Source organism: Arachis hypogaea, chromosome 18 (genome assembly GCF_003086295.3).
Source record: "Arachis hypogaea cultivar Tifrunner chromosome 18, arahy.Tifrunner.gnm2.J5K5, whole genome shotgun sequence".
Taxonomy (NCBI): Eukaryota; Viridiplantae; Streptophyta; class Magnoliopsida; order Fabales; family Fabaceae; genus Arachis; species Arachis hypogaea.
The window spans coordinates 90,045,304-90,057,147 of record NC_092053.1 but is presented as its reverse complement, the minus strand read 5'-3'; positions in this window follow the sequence as shown (position 1 = coordinate 90,057,147).

Here is an 11,844-nt window from a genome sequence, read left to right as displayed (position 1 = left end):
TTTGGTTGGAGTTTCTTTGCTAAGGCTGCTGTTTCTGGTTCTCTCCCCACTTCAAATTGGGGTGGTTTCTCCAAGATGAGTTGTAAGTATCTCCATGGAAATCATTTGGTCCAGAGCCTTGATTGTGCATGTACTGCACTTGTTCAGGCTGCTGTTCCTCATAGCTTTTCTCTTGCTGTCCCCACACAACTGGTGGTTGATTAGTTGTGCTTACTGCTGCAAGCTGTAGTCCATCCATCCTCTTTGATATCGTTTCAATTTTCTGTTGAAGTTGCTGATGCATGATTTTATTTTGAGCCAAGATTGTATCAACACCTTCAAGCTCAAACACGCCTCTCTTTGGAGCTTCTTGCCTTTCAGAAGAGTAAAAATATTCATTATTGGCTACCATGTCAATTAGATCATATGCCTCTTGAGCAGTTTTCATCATTTGCAAGCATCCTCCTGAAGAATAGTCTAAAGCTTTCCTTGAACTTATGGTCAAGCCTTCATAGAAATTCTGCAACTCCACCCATTCACTGGACACCTTCTGATCAAAGCTTTATACCTCTCCCAGGCTTCATACAATGATTCTCCTTCTAACTGCCTGAAGGTTTGCACATCAGTTTTCAGCTTAATGATTCTTTGAGAGGGGTAGAATTTGGCTAGAAATTTGCTAACTAAATCATCCCAATTGGTGATGCTTTCTTTAGGAAAGGTCTCTAACCAATGTGTGGCCTTATCTCTCAGGGAAAATGGGAATAATAGAAGTTTATAAATGTCAGAGTGGACTCCATTGATTTTGACAGTATCACAAATTCTCAAAAATACAGAGAGGTGTTGGTTTGGATCTTCAACAGTACTTCCTCCATACTGACAATTATTCTGGACCAGGGTAATCAATTGAGGTTTGAGTTCGAAGTTATTAGCATGGACATTAGGGGTTAAGATACTGCTCTCACAATTCCTTGGGTTGGGGGTAGTGTAAAAAGCTAGGACTCTTCTCTGAGGCTGACCATTGTTGTTGGCCACATCCTCAGGTGGGTTAGGGATGTTACCTTCCATCTCTTGATCTTCTTCCTCTGATTCTTCTTCTCCAATCACTCCTTTCCCTTTTGCTTCTCTTCTCAATCTCAAGAATGTTCTCTCTGGTTTAGAATCAAATGAGGTGGATTCACCTCTTCTCCCTCCTGGCATACAACCAAACAAACCAAAAACACAAAAACAGAACACTCTGTTGTTAGAGTGAGGTTATGGTTTATAGAAGCAAAATCTCAAATGATTAGTGTGCTTAATAAAGACAAAAGAAAATGCTTAATCTAGATTATCACCTTACTTAATCATTGTTAATCTAAATCAATCCCCGGCAATGGCGCCAAAAACTTGATGAGAGAAAATTGATTCCACACAAACTAACTGGAAAGTGAACCGGGTCGCATCAAGTAGTAATAACTCACAGGAGTGAGGTCGATCCCATAGAGATTGATGGATTAAGCAACTTTAGTTAGGTGATGAATTTAGTTAAGCTAAAAGTTGGTGATTTGAGTTGAAATTGATTGACAAAATGTAAATTGCAAGAATTGTAAATTGCTGAAAGTAAATTGACTAAAACTTAAATGGCAAGAAACTTAAATTGCTGAATCTTAAAGTGCAAGAAATCTAAAAGAGCTGAAACTTAAATTGCAAGAAATGTAAATAACTGAATCTTAGAGTGCAAGAAAGTAAAATTGCAGAATCTAAATTGCGAGGAACTTAAATTGCAGGAATTATAAAGGGAATTGGGTGCAGGGATTCAAACAGCAAGACAAATCAAATGGAATTTGAAATTAGAGAAGTTTTAAGTGAAGAAAATCACCGAAAGTGGTTCATCAAGGATCGGAGATTTTCTAATCCTTCATCAATCAAATGGGTCTCAACTCCTTTCTCAATCATATGAGTAGATCTATGGCAGATTGAAATTGACTGGATCCCAATTCCTTGGCAATCCAATCTCTCTAATCACAATCAATCTTGCCAATTCCTTGATCTAATTCTCATGAGAAGAGGTTAAGTGCAAATCTCTCATCCATGAGCCACACTAACTCTCAAGATCTCAATTCCTTCCGAATGGTGTTGATCAAGAGAGTAGTGAAGGATGGAGCTCCAATTCCAATGCAAGTGATTCCCCTTCTGAGTTTCACACAAGCATTCAATTGAATTCAACCCCCTTCCGGAGTGAAGAATTCTAAATCAAAATAGAAGATATCCAATAGCTACAAAAATGAATTGAGAAGAAGAAGAAATTCATTGATTCATTGGAATAACAATAGAGCTCCTCCCCCTAATGAATTTGGGGTTTAGTTCATCATTGCTCAAGTAAAACCAGAAAACAGAATGTTGCAGAAAAAAAATGTAGAAGAAAAATACAAAAGAAAAAAATTCAGATCTGCAGCTAACTACACAGCTCCAATTCCCTACTGACTAGCTCTCCCTTATAAATCAAATTTCCTTCTATTTATACACTTTCCAAATTGGTCTTCAAGTCCTTGGATTGGGCCTTTGTTGAAGCAAGCAAGAGTGGGTCTCTGTGATGTTGAAGAGGGCAATTGGCGATTCCCATTTTTGATCTGCATGGGTGCTCAATTAAACTGGTATTGGTGTCAACGTTGGCCTCAACGTTTGCAAGAAAACGTTGAATCAAACATTGGCTTGAGAAAGGATTTCCAAAGGGCTGGGCGTTGGCGCCAACGTTGGACTCAACGTTGGTGCACCAACGTTTTTCTACCCACGCGTGCGCGTCGCATACGCGTACGCGTCAAAATGGAGTTTTGCGCGTATGCGTCGCTCACGCGTTGGTGTGTCTGGCCAAAATATATATCCACGCGTACGCGTGGTCCACGCATGCGCGTCGATTGCAATTTTTCAAATCCAATTTTTGAGTGGCTCATCGCGGACATTGGAGGCAACGTTTGAGGTAGTGTTGGACCTCTAACGTTTGTGTGGTCACGCGTACGTGTGACCCACGTGTATGCGTGAATGGTTAATTTTGCCATTTCACGCGTGCGCGTGACTCATGCTTACGCGTGGATTAAGAAATTTTCCACTTTCACGCGTACACATCATCGATGCATACGCGTCACCCAAAAATTTTCTGGCTCCAGAATTGAAAAAAATCGAAGACGTTGGAGGTAGCGTTGGACCTCCAACGTTCCCTCCAACGCCAGCACCAGCATTCTGCAGCTTTCCACGTTTGAGGCAACGTTGGCACCCATTTCTTTTTTCCAAAAACGTTGCCTTCAACATTGGTGGATCAACGTTGCTACCAACATTGCATCTCCCTCTCTTCTTCAACACTCTTTTACTTTGTTTCCTCCTCTTCTTTCTTGCTTCTTTCTTGCCTCATTTCTTCCTACAATCAATCAAACATTGCCTCAAATTTTTCTATATTCATGAGGTATTTGCATCATTCATAACATCTAGTAAAAGTGGCATAAAACCTTATGAAAAAGCACATAAACACCCATGTTCAACTGACTTTGGGAATGCATGAAATTTCAATCCAATTGCTTACTTATTGTGCAAGAAAGTGCATAAAAACTAAATGAAACAAGAGAAAAATGTTTGTGAAACTAGCATAAGATGACTTGTCATCAACTTTCAAAAGCACCTCACCACCAAGGCAGTCTGGACCATGCATAAAATCCAAAATGTCGTGAGAGAATACATAAACAACGAAGAGGTAAGCCTAGTCGTGGCCGCCAATAAACGTCAGCACGGGAGTACCCCACCTCAGAATAACCCGCCACCAAAAGACACCCCAAAAGAGCACTTCAATTCACCCGCCCCTAACCGGCCATCCAAGGTGGGAAAGTTCAGGAACTACACCCCCCTACTGGCCCCTATCGCAGAAATCTATCACCAAATAGTAGAACCGGGCATTCCCCCAAAAGCACGACAATTAAAGGAATGGACAGGTGAAAACAAGAGCCTAACTGTGACTACCATAGAGGATACGGACACAAGACCCAATACTGCTTCGATCTGAAGGACGCTCTCGAACATGCTATCCGAGACGACAAACTCCCTGAGTTCGCCAAAATTATCTGAGAGCCTAGGAAGTTGAAAGAGAGAGATCACTAGAACGGGAAGGACGCAACCCCAATATGGTACGACAGGCACACCAGGAGAGCCTGGAGACCAACCCCACCATAATAGTAAATGTAATCACGGGAAAAGACACACCAGAAAAGTTAAAGTCGACACTAAAATAGGAAGCTGACTTTAACATCCTCTTCAGAGGTGCTGTCAACAAGCTAAGCCTTCGAAACAAAAATTTACAAAGCCATCACAACGGAGTAACCGGATCGGAGATAACTTTCTCAAACCAGACGACTCCATCATGCTACCGGTCACAATCGGTACTGAAGGCCAGAGGAAGACCATGCTCTCCGAGTTCGTGGTGCTAAAAGACTCCACGGCCTATAACATCTTCCTCAGAAAGAAGACAATTAATGATCTATCCGCCGTCATATTCACTTAGTTCCTAATCATGAACTTTCAAGCCGACAACGGCACCATTAGAATGATACACTGGGACTGGGAAGTCGCGCTAGAATGCGACAACACCAGTCTAGCCATTCGAAAGAGATCCGAAGACGTGGCGGACATCTTTTTGGTCGACCTCGATGCACGCCAACACGACCAACCATGACTAGAACTAGAAGGAGACATGGAAAACTGCAAATAGGACAAACTAAAGATGAATTTACATTCATCAGCAAAATCCTACCCTTCGACCTGAAAGGCGACCTTGTGGAGCTCGTGAAAGGAAATAGGACCTATTTACGTTCATCTCGGCCGACATGTCAGGAATTGATCCAAAGCTAATATCCCACCGGTTAGCCGTAAACCCCAAGGCGAACCTGGTAGCACAAAGAAGAAGGAAAATGTCCATAGACTGAGCATCCAATGTTTGAAGCAGGCTTCATCCGAGAACTCCCCTACACGACCTGGCTAGCCAATGTTGTGCTAGTGTAAAAAGCAAACGACAAATGGTGAATGTGCATCGACTACACGGACTTAAACAAAGCTTGTCCATAATATGCCTTTCCCCTGCCAAACATTGATGGGCTAGTAGACACCACCTCGGGACACCAATACCTCAGCTTCATGGATGCATACTCCGGGTACAATCAAATACCAATGTACTTACTAGACGAGAAAAAAACTGCATTCGTAACCCCAGAAGACACGTACTTCTATACAGTCATGCCCTTCGGATTAAAGAATATCGGAGCCACCTACCAAAGACTCGTCACTAAGATTTTTAAATACCTCTTGGGGACCAAACTAGAGGTTTACATCGACGACATGCTAGCCAAAATCCAAATCGGCAGGGAGCTCATCGATGATTTAAAACTTATACTATGCACGCTAAGGAAGTACCGAATGCGACTTAATCCCACAAAATGCGCTTTCGGGATGGAAGCCAAAAAGTTCTTGGGCTTCATGATCACACAACACAGAGTGAAGCAAACTCAAAAAGTGTTGCCATCCTCCAGATGAGTAAACCAACAAACCTCAAAGATGTCCAAAGACTAACAGGACAACTTGCCGCCCTCTCGCGATTCCTTGGAGCATCGGCCCAAAAAGTCATCCCCTTCTTTAAACTCATGAAAAGGGCATAAGCTTCAACTGGGAGTCCGAGTGTGAGGAGGCCTTCCAACACCTTAAAAGGGTCCTAGCAGAACCTACCATACTCTCAAATCCTAGAACGGGAAAGACCATATACCTCTACTTGTTCATAACGGAAGGGGCGCTAGCACCGGCACTCGTCTGGGAAGACGACCAAAGGACACAGAGCCCAATATACTTCATAAGCAAGGTCCTCTAAAATGACAAAACGCGCTACTCTAAACTCGAAAAACTAGTCTACACGCTACTTACGGCATCCCGACACCTTCGACAATACTTCCAAGGCCATCCTGTTACGGTCTGAACGGACCAGACTGTTAGGCAAGTACTCCAAAAGCCAGACCTGGCAAGATGGATGCTCGCCTAGTCGGTCAAGCTATCCCAATATGAGATAAGATTCGAACCCAGGAACGTGATTAAGGCTAAGGCCATAGCGGACTTCATTGCTGAAATGACCCTCAAAAGTGAGCCCTCGGATTCATGAGAGCTCTACGTCGATGGCTCATCAAACACCAAATCCATAGGTGTAGCGATAATACTAGAAAACGAGAACAGGACACTATTAAACAATCCATTCAGTACCAATTTCTGATATCCAACAATCAAGCCGGGTACGAGGTCCTCTTGGCTGGATTGACACTAGGAAGGGAAATCAGGGCCAAGAAACTAGAAGTTTGTAGTGACTCCCAAGTGGTTATCTCCCAAGTGAACGGGAACTACCATACACGGGATTAGTGCAGAATTTCGAATACCACAACTGAACCGGCAAGTGCATCGGGTCGTACCAAGTAATACCTCAGGTGAATGAGGGTAAATCCCATGAGAATTAATGGACCAAACAAAAATAATTGAGTGATTCACTTAGTCAGACAAGTAGAAAATAGTATTTTGGGTTCAAAAGCATCAAACAACAATTAAGAAATTAAGAAAGCAATTAGTAAATTTGGTGTGAAAAGTTTGTGAGAAAACAGATAAGGTTTCAAAGATATTTATTTTTCCGGATTAATAGTTCTTACCAAATACTTTAATCATGCAAGATTCAATTCATGGCAAACTTTAATTGACTAAACCCTGATTCCTTAGTGAATTAGTGTCCTCTAACCTAATCAACTGCTAATTCCTTGGTCACTTAATTAAGATTAAAGGTTTAGGTCCAATTCTAGTTTATTAGCCATAAAAACCTTAAATACCCAAATATAAGATGATTACATATCGCATATCACGTTAAGTCCAGGTAATTAGTAGTTTAGGAGGAGTTACTTTCAAGTTGTTATTCAAGTGAGTTAACTTTTCCAAGAATCAACAAGAATTCATGTAGAAAAAGAGCTATTTTACAATATACTCAAATTCATAAGATGATGAACGAAAATAATTCTTGAATTAAAATCAATACATCAATTAAAAGTAGAATAGCAATAGTATTAATCCATAGAATAAACAGAGCTCTTAATCTTAACAGAGAAGGTTTAGTTGCTCATGGCTCAGAGAAAACTAGGGTTTCAAAAATGTGTAAAGTGTAGAATAAGGTAGTGAGAAGAGAAGCCAGCCCGAAGGGCTGAATCTTTTTCCCTTCTATATCTAACCTAATTGATTTGAAAATAAAATAAAATGACAACTACTAAAGGCCCAAAAGATTGTGTTTTGTTTTAACTAATAATGAAAAAATAATTAATTAATTATTATCTAAATCCACAAATAAAGCCTTCCGTATGAATCCATGTGCGCGCTACTAGGCTAAACGCCAGGTTCGGCATTTAGCACCACTAGCGTGTGTGTGAGGCGTCTTTTACGAAGCTGCCGGCGCTAAATGCCGGGTCGTGGAATTTAGCGCCAACTCAACAGAATTGTTGCACGCATTACGAGGCGCTCAGTGCCAAACGTCCAGTAGCAGCATTTGGCGCCAGCTTGGCAGCATCAAATTTCTTCCTTTTTGTTCTGTATGAACTCTGCCAAACTCGCTCGAATTTTTTCATGAAATAAATAAAACCACAGTGCGCTTTAAAGTAGAATCCAAATAGGCTTCAAACACTATAATCTCAATAAAACTTACTAAATTCATCTCTAAAATTATAAGAAAATTTAGCATCTCTTAACTTGTTGTTTAGTGTACTCCTTGGGGATGACCCTCATAGCCTTGTAGTTTGCAATATCCGCAAACCACAGACCCTTTTTGAGAGGTCTCAGTCACAGGAGTGGATTCTTGCTTTCTTTCTTCGGGCTCAATTCTTGAGAGGTGGTCAACAACTTTATTCTCAGACCCTTTTTTGTCTCTAATCTCAATATCAAACTCCTGAAGAAGGAGCACCCACCTGATCAATCTTGGTCTAGAATCCTACTTGGTTAGAAGGTACTTAAGAGCAGCATGGTCAGTATAAACAATAACCTTGGAACCAATTAAATAGGACCTAAACTTATCAAATACATAAACTATAGCCAATAACTCTTTTTCTGTAGTTGTGTATTTCTTTTGCGCGTCATTTAGCTAGCATGGTAAATGACGTGCATAAGCTTGTCTTATCTCTGCCCGAAGATAGCCCCTATAGCATAATCACTGGCATCACACATCAATTCAAACGGTAAATTCCAGTTGGGGGGAGCTATGATGCGAGCCGAGACAAGTCTTACTGTTAGAATTTCAAAGGCATGCAAACAATCATTATCTAAAATAAAAGGAATGTCTGCAACCAAGATATTGCTTAAAGGTTTAGCAACCTTAGAAAATCCTTTATAAATCTCCAATAAAATCCTGCATGTCCTAAGAAACTCCGGATGGCCTTTGCGTTAATGGGTGGTTGTAATTTTTCAATTACCTCCACCTTAGCTTTATCAACCTTAATTCCTTTGCTTGAAATCCGGTGCCCAAGAACAATACCTTCATTTACCATAAAATGACATTTTTCCCAATTCAAAATAAGGTTTGTTTTTTGGCACCGTTTCAAGACTAAAGAAAGATGCTTAAGGCAAGAATCAAAAGAATTACCAAAATAAAAAAAATCATCCATAAATACCTCAATGAACTTTTCAACCATATTTGAGAATATAGAAAGCATACACCTCTGAAAAGTTGCTAGGGCATTACAGAATCTAAATGGCATCCTCTGATAAGCAAATACTCCAAAGGGACATGTGAATGCTGTCTTTTCCTGATCTTGAAGGTCTACAATAATCTGATTATAGCCAAAATATCCATCTAGAAAATAGTGAAAAGCATGGCCAGCTAACCTCCCAAGCATCTGATCAATGAAAGGCAAGGGGAAGTGATCTTTTCTTGTTGCATTGTTGAGTCGTCTGTAATCAATACACATACGCCACCCTGTGATGGTGCTTGTGGGAATAAGCTCATTCTTCTCATTCTTGATCACTGTCATCCCTCCTTTATTGGGAACCACTTGCACAGGACTCACCCATGGAATGTCAAAAATTAGGTAAATTATCCCGACATTCCAAAGTTTCATCACCTCTTTTTGGACCACCTCTTTCATATTTGGTTTTAGTCGCCTCTGTGGTTGTACAACCAGTTTAGCATCATCATCAAGTAAGATCTTATGCATACATTTAGCCAGATTAATCCCCTTCAAATCACTAATGGTCTACCCAAGAGCTGTTTTATGACTCTTGAGCACTCTAAGCAATGCTTCCTCTTCCTCATGCCTTAGAGAAGAGCTAATAATCATTGGATATGAATCATGCTTGCCTAGGAATGCATACTTCAAAGAGGGAGGCAAGAGCTTCAACTCAAGCTTTGGAGGCTCTTATTCCTTATGAATGGCGAGTGGTTCCCCCCTTTTGAGGTGATGAGTCATCAATCTTAAATAAATCATCCTCTAGAAGGGGTTCCAAAACCTCATCAAGCTCTTCAGCTTCAAATGCCTCTTGAATCAGTGGCTCAATAAGATCAACTCTCATACACCCCTTAGAATCACTAGGGTGATGTAAAGTCTCAAGCACATTAAGGACTACTCCCTCTTCATTGACCCTCAGAGTCAATTCACCCTTTTAAACATCAATAAAGGCTCTTCCAGTAGCTAAAAAGGGTCTCCCCAGAATAATAGAGGCATTCTTGTCCTCTTTCATATCCAGTATGACAAAATCATCAAAAAAAATTAAATAGTCCTACTTTCACAAGTAAATTCTCCACAACTCCCAAAGAAAACTTAATTGAATGATTAGCAAGTTAAAGAGAAATACGTGTAGGTTTTACCTCATCAATTTGGAGCTTTCTCATCAAGAAAAGTGGTATGAGATTGATGCTAGCTCCAAGGTCACATAAGACTCTCTAAATAGTGATGTCTCTAATGGTACAAGGAATTAAAAAGCTTACCAGATCTTGCATTTTCTCTGGGAGATCCTACTGAATAATAGTACTACATTCCTTAGTAAGCACCACTGTCTCACTCTCTTTCCAATTCCTCTTGTTAATCAACAACTATTTCATAAATTTTGCATAAAGAGGCATTTTCTCAAGGGCCTCTGCAAAAGGGATGTTGATCTAAAGCTTCCTGAAAACCTCTAGAAATTTGGAAAACTACTTGTCTTTGGAGGCCTTCTGAAGTCTATGAGGATATGGCATCTTGAGCTTGTACTCATGTGCTTTAGACAACACCGGATATTTCTCAAGATCAACCAGAAAAGGGTTATCTGGGTGTCTAGGAGGGGCATGCTCCTTTTTGCTCTATACCTCCTCCTAAGCTTCTTTTTCAACCGGCTCCTCACTAACCTTTACTTCTAAACTTGTTATCTTACCACTTCTCAAATGAATAGTTGATGGAGAGAATTACAACGGTTCAAAAATTTAGCAAACAATTTCTTCGTCGAAAGCATAGTCCAAACTGACAAGTAACCCTCCCAATCAAAGTTTAATTTCAAATACAAATAACGGAGAGTAATTAAACCTCGAGTCATTCTCCCTAGGAACTAGTGACCATGAGCGCACAATTTTGGTTGTGAAAAGTAAGGGGTTTTCAATGATGAAGCAAATAATTAAGAAATAAAAGGACAATCAAAATTGTAATTAATAAACTAATAAAGGAATAAAAGAAATATATATGTAATATAAACAAGTAAGACTCAAAATTGATGGAATTGTGGTTTAAAACATAAATGGAACTTTGACTTGGAATGAGTTACAAAATTCCTTCCTTGCCATAACCACAACTATGATAATTATAATGGATTAATCTCACCTAGTCAAACCTTAACATCGAAGAGTAAGTGGTATGCGAAATTGTGATCATCAACAATGGTGCCAAAGGACTTGGAGCTCTTAAACATGAATCACACTTTGTCACAATTCCGCACAACTAACCAGCAAGTGCACTGGGTCGTCCAAGTAATACCTTACGTGAGTAAGGGTCGATCCCACGGAGACTGTCGGCTTGAAGCAAGCTATGGTTACCTTGTAAATCTCAGTCAAGCGAATTCAGATGGTGATGGAGAATTGATAACTAAAAGATGAATAAAACATAAAATAAAGATAAAGATACTTAAGTAATTCTTTGGTTAAAATTTCAAACAAGCGTATGAAGATGCTTTGTTCCTCCTGAACCTCTGCTTTCCTATTGCCTTCTTCCAATCATTCATACTTCTTTCCATGGCAAGCTTTATGTTGGGCATCACCGTTGTCAATGGCTACTTCCCGTCCTCTCAGTGAAAACGATCCAAATGCACTGTCACCGCACGGCTAATCATCTGTCGGTTCTCGATCATGCAGGAATAGGATCCATTGATCCTTTTGCATCTGTCACACGCCCAACAATCGCGAGTTTGAAGCTCGTCACAGTCATCCCTTCCCAGATCCTACTCAGAATACCACAGACAAGATTTAGACGTTCCGGATCTCAGGAATGGCCGCTAATAATTCTAGCCTATACCACGAAAGTTCCAATCTTAGATTAGAAACCCAAGAGATATGCATTCAAGCCATTGCTAGTAGAACAGAGGTGGTTGTCAGGCACATGTTCATAAGTGAGAATGATGATGAGTGTCACGGATCATCACATTCATCATTGAAGAACGAATGAATATCTTGAAGAAGAAATAGACTTGAGTTGAATGGAAAAACAATAATACTTTGTATTAATTCATGAAGAACAGCAGAGCTCCACACCTTAATCTATGGTGTGTAAAAACTCCACCGTTGAAAATACATAAGAACAAGGTCTAGGCATGGCCGAATGGCCAGCCTCCCAAAAC